This window comes from Cibotium barometz, chromosome 11 (assembly GCF_041138505.1).
Source record: "Cibotium barometz isolate CiBa-2024 chromosome 11, ASM4113850v1, whole genome shotgun sequence".
Lineage (NCBI taxonomy): Eukaryota > Viridiplantae > Streptophyta > Polypodiopsida > Cyatheales > Cibotiaceae > Cibotium > Cibotium barometz.
Window position 1 is genome coordinate 51,557,885 of NC_141056.1, and position 9,452 is coordinate 51,567,336.

The window sequence follows — 9,452 nt, forward strand, 5'->3', positions numbered from 1 at the left end:
CATGATGAGAAAACTCAACTGCCTGAGTCTTCAAAATGCTAAGAGCGAGATCCAGAGTCCACTCCTGGTCGCTAGGGCCACAGAGAGGGAATGAGAAGGCCACCACTGAATCAAGTGCCTCCTCCCCTCGGGCCGGAGGTATCACTACATGAACTCTGATGGGTGCGGGCTCATGGGGACCCTCCGCTCCAAAAAGCCGTGTGAAGGAGTAATCAAAAGCCTCCGAGCGCTGTCTAGTGTCAGACGACTCAGCCGACTACGGATAGAGGATATCCGTGTGGTGAAGCCCGAATCGGCATGGTAGGTCTCCTCTGCGGTGCTCAGTGTCCGCCGGACTGCAGGTGAGCGCCAGGGAACTGCCAAGGCCTCCCGGGGAGATGAGGCGAGCGGGGGGGGGGGGGGGGGGAGGAGGGGGGAGAAGGGGGTGGAGAAGGAGCCGCTGCCAAAACCGGAACGGGAACGGGAACGGGAGGAGGCGAAGGTGGAAGCGAGGTGGGAGGGGGGACGGGGGAGGGGGGTGTGGGCAAAGGAGGGGGTGCTGGCATCTCTTGGTCCTTAGTCGGCATTAGGGTCTCCTCCTGGAGGGGAGCAAAGCTGTTCCTCACGAGAACCTAGTGATGCTGAGACTGTGGCTGCTGCTGCATCGGTCTCTGGGCATGCTGCTGTGGCTGTCTCCCTCGACGGTGCCCCTGTCTAGGCTGCCACTCCGAGGTCTCTATGGGCTGAGCAGGTGTCTCGTAGGCTGCCTGCCGAGCCGCATCTGTGGTGGGCAGGCCATCGGGGGCCTACTGCTGCGGTGAAGGTCGGGGTCTCCTGTGGCCATGTGGCCGACCTACCTGTAGATAAAGCATTGGTTTGGGAGCCCCAAAAACTCCACTCTCTGATCAATCCATCCCCCCTATCCTAGGTAGCTGAATGACCTTCGAAAGGGAGGAGATGTCAGGAACCAAAACTCTGATCGAAGGTAGCCCAGCTGGGTCTAGCCACCACTCAAGCTGCTGTGAGGCCAGTCTCAAGCACCGAGCCCATCAATACTTCTACCCTAGAAAGGAGCGGAACGTACTCACGGCGGAGTCCAGGGAAGCAAACTGTAACATGGAAAAGGCGCTCTCCTTGCTCGGTACCTGCTCGGCCGCTGCTGGGTCAAAGCCATGCTACCAAGGTCTGAAGAATGCCCGAGCGCCCCTAATGTCAAGGGGACTCATGGCTAGGACTTGGGCCACACTCTAGACTGTCTCAAACTCAATTTGGTAGTGTAGCTGAACGTCCAGGATCTTGCCCACATCTGCAAGAAGGCGGGCCTGGAGAAGATCCCGGTTCTCCCCTCTGCTGGGGCGAGTGCCGACTATACGACAGATGGTGGAATGTGCCTGGAGGCGTTCCACCTCTGCGGCGGCGAGGCTTGCTTCCTCTTCTGGCGAAAGAGAAAGCCTGATGGGGGTATCCTCAGGGGCGGGCGAGGGGGCTGCGGAGTCCCTCTGTTGAGGTGGGGCGGGAGGAGCCTCCATCAGAGTCTGAAGCTATGTCGAAGGCGGAGCGAATGCGGGGAGTCCTGCAAGAGCCGAGCTGCACACAAATGGCGGAGGGGGAAGGCGGAAGGCAAAAAAAACCCCAAGGGACGGAAAAAAACAGAAAGAAGGGGAGCGGGGGGTAAGGCGGGGCGAAGAAAAAAAAAAGCCCTAGAGGGGGCGGAAGCAGCGCAAAAGGGTGAGAGGACGGAGACTGGCGGAGGGGGGCAGGGCGCTGAAGAAGGGAGGGGGGCGCGATGGAGAGGAGCAGGGGGCGGACGCTACAACGCTGGGGCGGGGGGCGCAAGAGAACCAGGTGGGGGGAGCAAGCGCGAGGGGGGCGGCAGAAACAAAGGGCAGGCAGGGGGGAACAGACGCATGGGCGGGAAGGGGGTAGGGCGTGCAGGCAGCGGCGCGAGCAGGGGGAGCGGGAGCTTCAGCGAAGCGATCGGCAGTGGACACTTCTAAAGTACCACTAGCAGTATCTACTTAACTACATAAAGCTCTAGAACATTGCTTGATAAACCACCAATATAAATGCTAGTTTTAGTGGTAGTAGGTAGGACTACCAATATAAATGCTAGTTTTAGTGGTAGTAGGTAGTAGGTAGGACTACCAATCCAAATGCTAGTTTTAGTGGTAGTAGGTAGTAGGTAGTAGGTAGGACTACCAATCCAAATGCTAGTAGCACTACCACACGAACTGTAAGACAAGAGAATATTGCCACCACACTTCCATACCATAAAACAAAATGCTTGAGGGATAAGGATTGTTAATCTACTAACCTGGGGCATATTGAGAAGACGAATCCTGTACAACTGATTTCCTTCCTATCCTTTTGTGATATCCTTTTACGGTATATATCTTTTTTGTTGGGTAAGACACATGTTTGAGTAGACCAAAAAGAGAAAACGCCTTTGATCTGCAAATGCAAGAACTTACCTTAGCCTTGTTGAAGCATGTGTGAATGGGTCTTACCTTTGAGCTGAAAATGCAAGAGCTTACCTTACCTTGTCAAAGCATGTGTGAATGGGTCTTGCCTTTGAGACACAAATGTAACTTCCCATGTGGGCGTGCTAGCTTGTTCGTCGTATCCTCACTCCATTGTCACACCGGAATGGTCCTTGCCAAAGGGGTGAAGGGAGAGATCTCAATGCCTAGATTGGGGCAAAAAGAGATGGTCCTTTGTGACATAATATCATGCAAGCAAGAAGAGAGCTCTCAAGTAAAGTATTACTACGAGGGAGTGAATGTGTATTGCTTATTGTAAAAAATGACTTATATACAAGTGACTAGTTTTTACACTATTACAAAGGAATGATTGTGTATTGCTTATTGTAAAAAATGACTTATATACAAGTGATTAGTTTTTACACTAGGCTGAAGAAACTAAAAAATGCCCCAATCTCTATTATTAGTCTTAAGCAACTATGTACACTAAGTCCGTAGACTTTCCCTATTTGACATTAAGCTCATGGTAAGGCTGCTTTATACATTCTAGTGTCATCCTAGAAAAGTTAAAGATGGAAAAGTGCCTTACGACAGGTTGTACAGGCACAAAACCATGTTAACCAGCAGAGTGGTTACAATTGTATTAGTAGATGCACCAAATCTCTATCAGTGAAATAAAGATTTTGTGCATCACTGAAATAGATGTAACAAACATGAGACTAGATAGGGCTTTTTATAATTGTTTGTTCATTTTTACACGTACATTTTGATTAGTACGCATATCAACTTACCAATATCTATATGTATGTAATTAATGTTATATATACGAAAAGGATTGTATAATTTAATTTCATACGATGGACCATTAGTTTTGTATGTCTGGATCAATGTAGCTCAAAATATGCAAGTTGAAATGTACATTAGACTATTTGATATTGTCTACATGTAGTTGGAATTTTATGACATCTGTAAACTATATGACACATACAAGTTGAAAGGTACATCAGACTATTTGATATTGTCTACATGTAGTTGGAACCCTACGACATACAAATTGATTTATATGTATACATTTATAGACATAGAAAAAATCAAGGTTCTTATAATTGGAAATTTCATGCTTTTTGAAGTCATTTGGTCCTTCATACGTGGTTCATTTACAAGGCCCATGCTTTCATTTCAATCTCCATCCATTATCTCCAAGAACTTGACATTTGCAGCACCTAATTTTAAGGACTATGCTTCACTGTACTTGTTCTTTTTGGGAGGTTTTTGTTTTTATTTGAAAGTTGATTGTCTAATAGTGCTTGAGATGTCACTTGTATACTTTCTTCATTAGCTCCATGTGTTTTGATTGCCTTTTTCTTGGGTGTCCAAGTTAGTCAATTTCCTTGGTAGAAACCTTGAGCATGATGGTTGTTGATATTCTTAATGGAAGACATGCATATGCCTTAGACAACCATATGTGCTATCTTTATAATATCCTTGAACCATATCCATGCGTTACCCTTGTAATATCCTTAAGCAAAATATTTGATATCAACCAATTTGTGGCATTGGCTTGGTGTAATGGCTTCTCAACTTTAGAGACTGCTTGTTAGTATTTGTTGATGATGTATTTTTTAAGGAATCAAAACTTTAGTGTGTCCATCATAGTAGCCCATGAGCTACTAATAATTCCTTGGGCACAATTTTAAAGTTATCACGAAAGGGGTCCCGATGATAGAGTTTTTATCATATAAGAAAATCACTTTAGGAGAACAATTTCATGGTTATTAATGGTGAGGATTCTATTTGGTTTGGAAAGGCTGCATGATCTTTTAAAGGTATAAATTCTTCAAAAAATATCGATGTCAAAGCTAGTGTGGGTAATGAAGTAGTGCTTTGGCAAAAAGGGTTTCCTCTTGGTTGATAAGATCCCTTATCAACTACGGTGTTCCCTCTTGGATAAGATCCCTTATTGAAGTTCTTGACTTAAGTGTTATATTCCCCATGTTTATTGGGGAATATAACACCTAGTTAAGATCCTTTATTGAAGTTCTTGACTTGCAGGCCAGGTGTTATATTCCCCATGGAGAAACCATGGGAGTTTTGGGAAATATGGGCCCTTTCTATTGGTAGGATTATAGCCATAGACTCAGGATTGGTCTTGAAAAAAAAGAGAGGTTGGAGATGAATTTATCCTTTCCAAAATAGAGAGGGTGGAATTAGGTTTCCCGACAAGTTTAGCATAGAGAGGTACAATCTCCTTTTTAGAATGGATTAGCAATGTAGTAGTCCCTTTTGATGGCTATTGATATATTATAAAATCCAAAACAAGGAAGCTTAGAGTCTTTGGACAATCTCATGTGGCCTCAATTCATTCCCATCTAAGTATTACCTCTTCATGTAATGTAGCTATTTCATCAAGCACATGTATTCTACACTCCACAAGGTTCCAACATATATATTGATTATATTAAAAAAATCCAATACAAGGATACTTGGCGTCACTAGTAAAGCTGATCTAAAAACATTTTGGTTCAAGTATTGCTGACCTAGAGATTTCCATGTGTCAACAGACATCATAACAGTAAGTTTATGTGTTGTTTTATGGGGCTTGCTTTAGTTCAATACCTTTGTGAGTAGAAAAGCATAATCATATGTTTGGTTCCTTTCTCTTTTTCAAGTATTAGTGATATACTTACCGAGTGTATGTGCCTTGATCTTTGACACTTCTTCTTTATTTCTAAGCACCAAAGTTATGTCATCTATAGGCCATTGTTGCAAGGTCATCATGTCAGGTGAACTCTATGTATTGAGAGATGAGCTTCCTCCAAGGATAACATATTCTTCTAGTGTAGCACTACCTGTTGACATTACATGGAACTTGGATTGCAAAGGATTAGCCACATTGTGAACAATTTGTGTAAACTTGTCACTTTGGAGGTTCATGTAACACATATCAAGCTATCAAACTCTTCAAGTAAAAGTTAGAAAAGGGTAGCCTACATTTCCATCAACGCTAGAAATTCTAAAAAAGAGGTTCTAATTTTATATACTCAAGAAGTTGACTATAAAAATTGTGGGTTATGTTTCCTGTAACTTCTTAATTTACACGTCATAGATCCCAAAAGGATTAATTTTGGTACCTCTCACATTTGTGGAAGTTGAAGGAAGGTTTATGGGTACTTCTAACTCAAGATACCTTGGGCATCCCATCTATGGCACCTAATAAATGCATCTAGTTCTGGGAGTAATGCATACATAGTAGATTCATCCCATCTATGGCACCTAATAAATGCATCTAGTTCTGGGAGTAATGCATACATAATAGATTCATCTAAGACGTAGATTCCTTTGGACAATCGATTAGAATAAGAATGCAGGGATTATCATGATATCTCTTGGATATAACATGTAGGTGATTGGATAAGCATCTCTTCTAGAGGTGTATGTCATCCGTCACATCAAACATTTTGGATATCAAGTTAGATTTCAAACCTCCTTCCAATTTCTCTTTAGGAAGTTTTGGAATACTTAAAGGTCTTGCAAGTTATGGGAGTATCACATTTGGATTTATGATCCTAGTAGTAGCTTTTGGAAAAGATTCTTGTGGTTTATCTATGTATGGTGGAATTGGTTTAAGTTTTGCTTCATAACCCAAAATTTACATGGGTTGATTGATATGATGATAGTAATCACATACAATATGCACAATTTAACATCGATCTTGATCTCAACTGAGGACATTTAGTTGTATTTTTTTGGAGGCAAATTTCACAATTGAGGACATTTAGTACTTGTACGTTTCTGGAGGCAAATTTCACACCACATTAGATATCTATGAGGATACAAATGAGCATTTTAGCATTATTAATTTTGAGTTTTGGTCCCAATTTTCTAACAATGTTGCATTCAGCTTGTCAATTTGTCATCTAATAAATATTGTTGATTTGTTCTTTGAGGACTAGATTAGTTTTTTGGGTAGCTTGCAAAACCATTAAGGGAGTTATTGTTGTCAAATCTTTCCCAAATTTATCCTTCATACTATCATTGAGTTGAATGGCTAGATGACAAAAATCTCAAGCCTACAATCCACTAAAAATCACATGATCATGTCAGGATCGCACAACCCCACAATTAATTAAGATAACAATTGTTCAACCTTTCTCTATCTTTACATATCTTTTTAGATGTTTTATGTGAGTAATAAATTCATGCATTTTCTCATCCTTATTTTGGCTAATGTTATCCAATTGCATGCATATACTCCTCCTTTCTCCACTTCAAGCAAATCTACACTCCCCTTTGCATGACTACACTCTTCTTTACTCATCTTCAAGCAAATCTAACCATAAACGTTGATTGTTGCAAGGTTTTAAAATCTATTATCTCCTTAGCCTTTAGAGATCTAAACAATTCACCTCCTATTTTAGTCAGTGGTGTAAGAATGAATACCCTTACATGAGTCCAGTCATACAATTTACCAAATGTTTCACAGATTTGCATACAAAATTTATGGTATTATCCCAAATCCGTATCTCCTTGAAATTTATGCATACAATTTTTTTGCTATTATCCCAAATCTTACCATAAGTCTTTTTGCTATGCTGCTATTCTTCATCTACTTAAAGGTGATATTGAGATGGTTCCTAATTCCCAGTTTGGTGGAGTTGGTTTACCCCTTAAGCATACATGAAAGGTTTTACCTAGAATATTAAATTCTTGAATACCAATGTGAAGAGGAAAGATTATTGATAAAAATTTGGATGTGTGGTTGATGCAAGAGAACAAGATTCTTGGGAAAAAGCTAAGAGAAAAATTTTTATTAGTGGGGTGTTGAGCATGGCTAAAAACTCTCCTTACCATGTGATGATTGCTAATAACCACCCATAAGGGAAACTCTTATGGTGAAACTTTATCTTAAGGAGGAATTCTAGTTGGTGAATGTTTATAGGGATCAAATTTCTAAGCTAGGAGTTGAACTATGGACTTCGCTAATGTCTTGATAATCAAAAAGTTTGGATCTTTGCATGAGATTTCACCATGGTGGAAAAGCAAAGAGATAGGGTGGGGTCTTCTTATATCCTATGGACAACTAGAAAACAAGCTTAAAAAATGGAACGTATGGACTTTAAAGACATTTAATTGACCAAAATTTTTAAGACTATAAATTTTTTTAAATGGAGAGGTCTTCAAGGCTTTTAAAAGACCATGTGCTATGCTTGCTTAGTCCAAGATAGCATGTCATAGTATTCTCATCATTTATACAAAACCATCAAACTAAATACAAATACTTAAATGGCTTCCAAGCTATAATCAATCTCTAATAAGAGTAAAATTCTTTAAGGTCACCCATCTGGAAGTGAGAAGAGTGAGTTTGGCTTATCTTCCTAGAATCTCCAATAGAATTTCTGTGAGTTGTGCTAGAGTAGAGCGTAAAATTGCTTGAAGAGCACATTATGTACACATACAAATTTGGAATTCGTATAGAGTAGAGACAAAAATTTCTTGAAGAGCACACTATGTACACATACAAATTTGGAATTTATATAGAATTTATACCCTACTGCCTACTACCACTACTTATCTTCTTTCAAAGGGAAAATGCAAAGGAGGGGAAAATAGAGGGAATCTATCCACATCATGAGCAATTGCTTGAAGAGCACACTATGTAGACATATTGAGTTGGCATCCCTATAGAATTTATACCCTATTGCATACCACCACTTATCTACTTTCAAAGGGAAAATGCAAAAGAGGGGAAATAGAGGGAATCTGTCCACATTATGCAAAGTAAGTCAACAATCACATATATAAGTATTGCCTTATACAAACATGCCTATATATATATATATATATATATATATATATATATATATATATATATATATATATAGCTTCCCAATCATTGATGCAACAACCAGCAAGGATGATGATGATATACACTAACACTATATCCCTATAGAACTTGTCATTCTTTGATACAAAAAACTATGCCTTGCCAATTGGGTTATGGTGGGTGTCCATGTGGTAACCTTCCAATTGGGTTATGGGTGATGTACATGTGGTAACCTTCCAATTGGGTTATGGGGTGATGTCCATGTGGTAACCTTCCAATTGGGTTATGAGTGGTGTCCATGTGGTAACCTTTAAATTGGGTTATGAGTGGTAACCTTTAAATTGGGTTATGAGTGGTAACCTTTAAATTGGGTTATGGTGGGTGATGTCCATGTGGTAACCTTCAAGTTATGATCAACTGAACTATAGATGCATCTTTACCTCAACAAACAATGAATTTTCCCACCAATGAAACATTATAATTTTTGTATTATGCAAGAAATTAGTAGTGACTAAGGAGTAACAGTTGGCTTTGCATTTTTCCTTGAGCTGAAGTATGTATATTGAGCATCCCTCTTGTATACATTAGTTTATTTCTTAATGACAAAACTTTCCAAAGACAAGAGTACCTCATCATGCCAAGTAAAATGTTTATTTCTTAATGACCAAACTTTCCAAAGACAAGAGTACCCAATCATGCCAAGTAAAATGTTTTTTTCTTAATGACCAAACTTTCCAAAGATAAGAGTATCTAATCATGCCAAGTAAAATGTTTATTTCTTAATGATAAATTTTCCAAAGACAAGAATACATAATCATGCCAAGTAAAAGACAAGAATTATGATGCCAAATAAAATGTTCTTTTCTGCTAAAGGACCTATGGATTTCCCTAATAGCCAATGTCTCCAAGAAACTCTATACCCAAGTAAAGGAAAAATTCATCCAATTAGATGAGGCCATATATTTTTGAGTGTTGGTGGACAATTCCAAAATGCATGCTAGCTATCTTCTCTAGCTGTTGGTGGACAATTCCAAAATGCATGCTAGCTATCTTCTCTAGCTGTTCTACACCTGAGACATCCATTAGAATTTATTACTACATTTTTTTTAGCCTAGAGGAAGAGCACACAACATGACCTTCCATAAGGGAACTTTGGCTCTCAAGGGAAT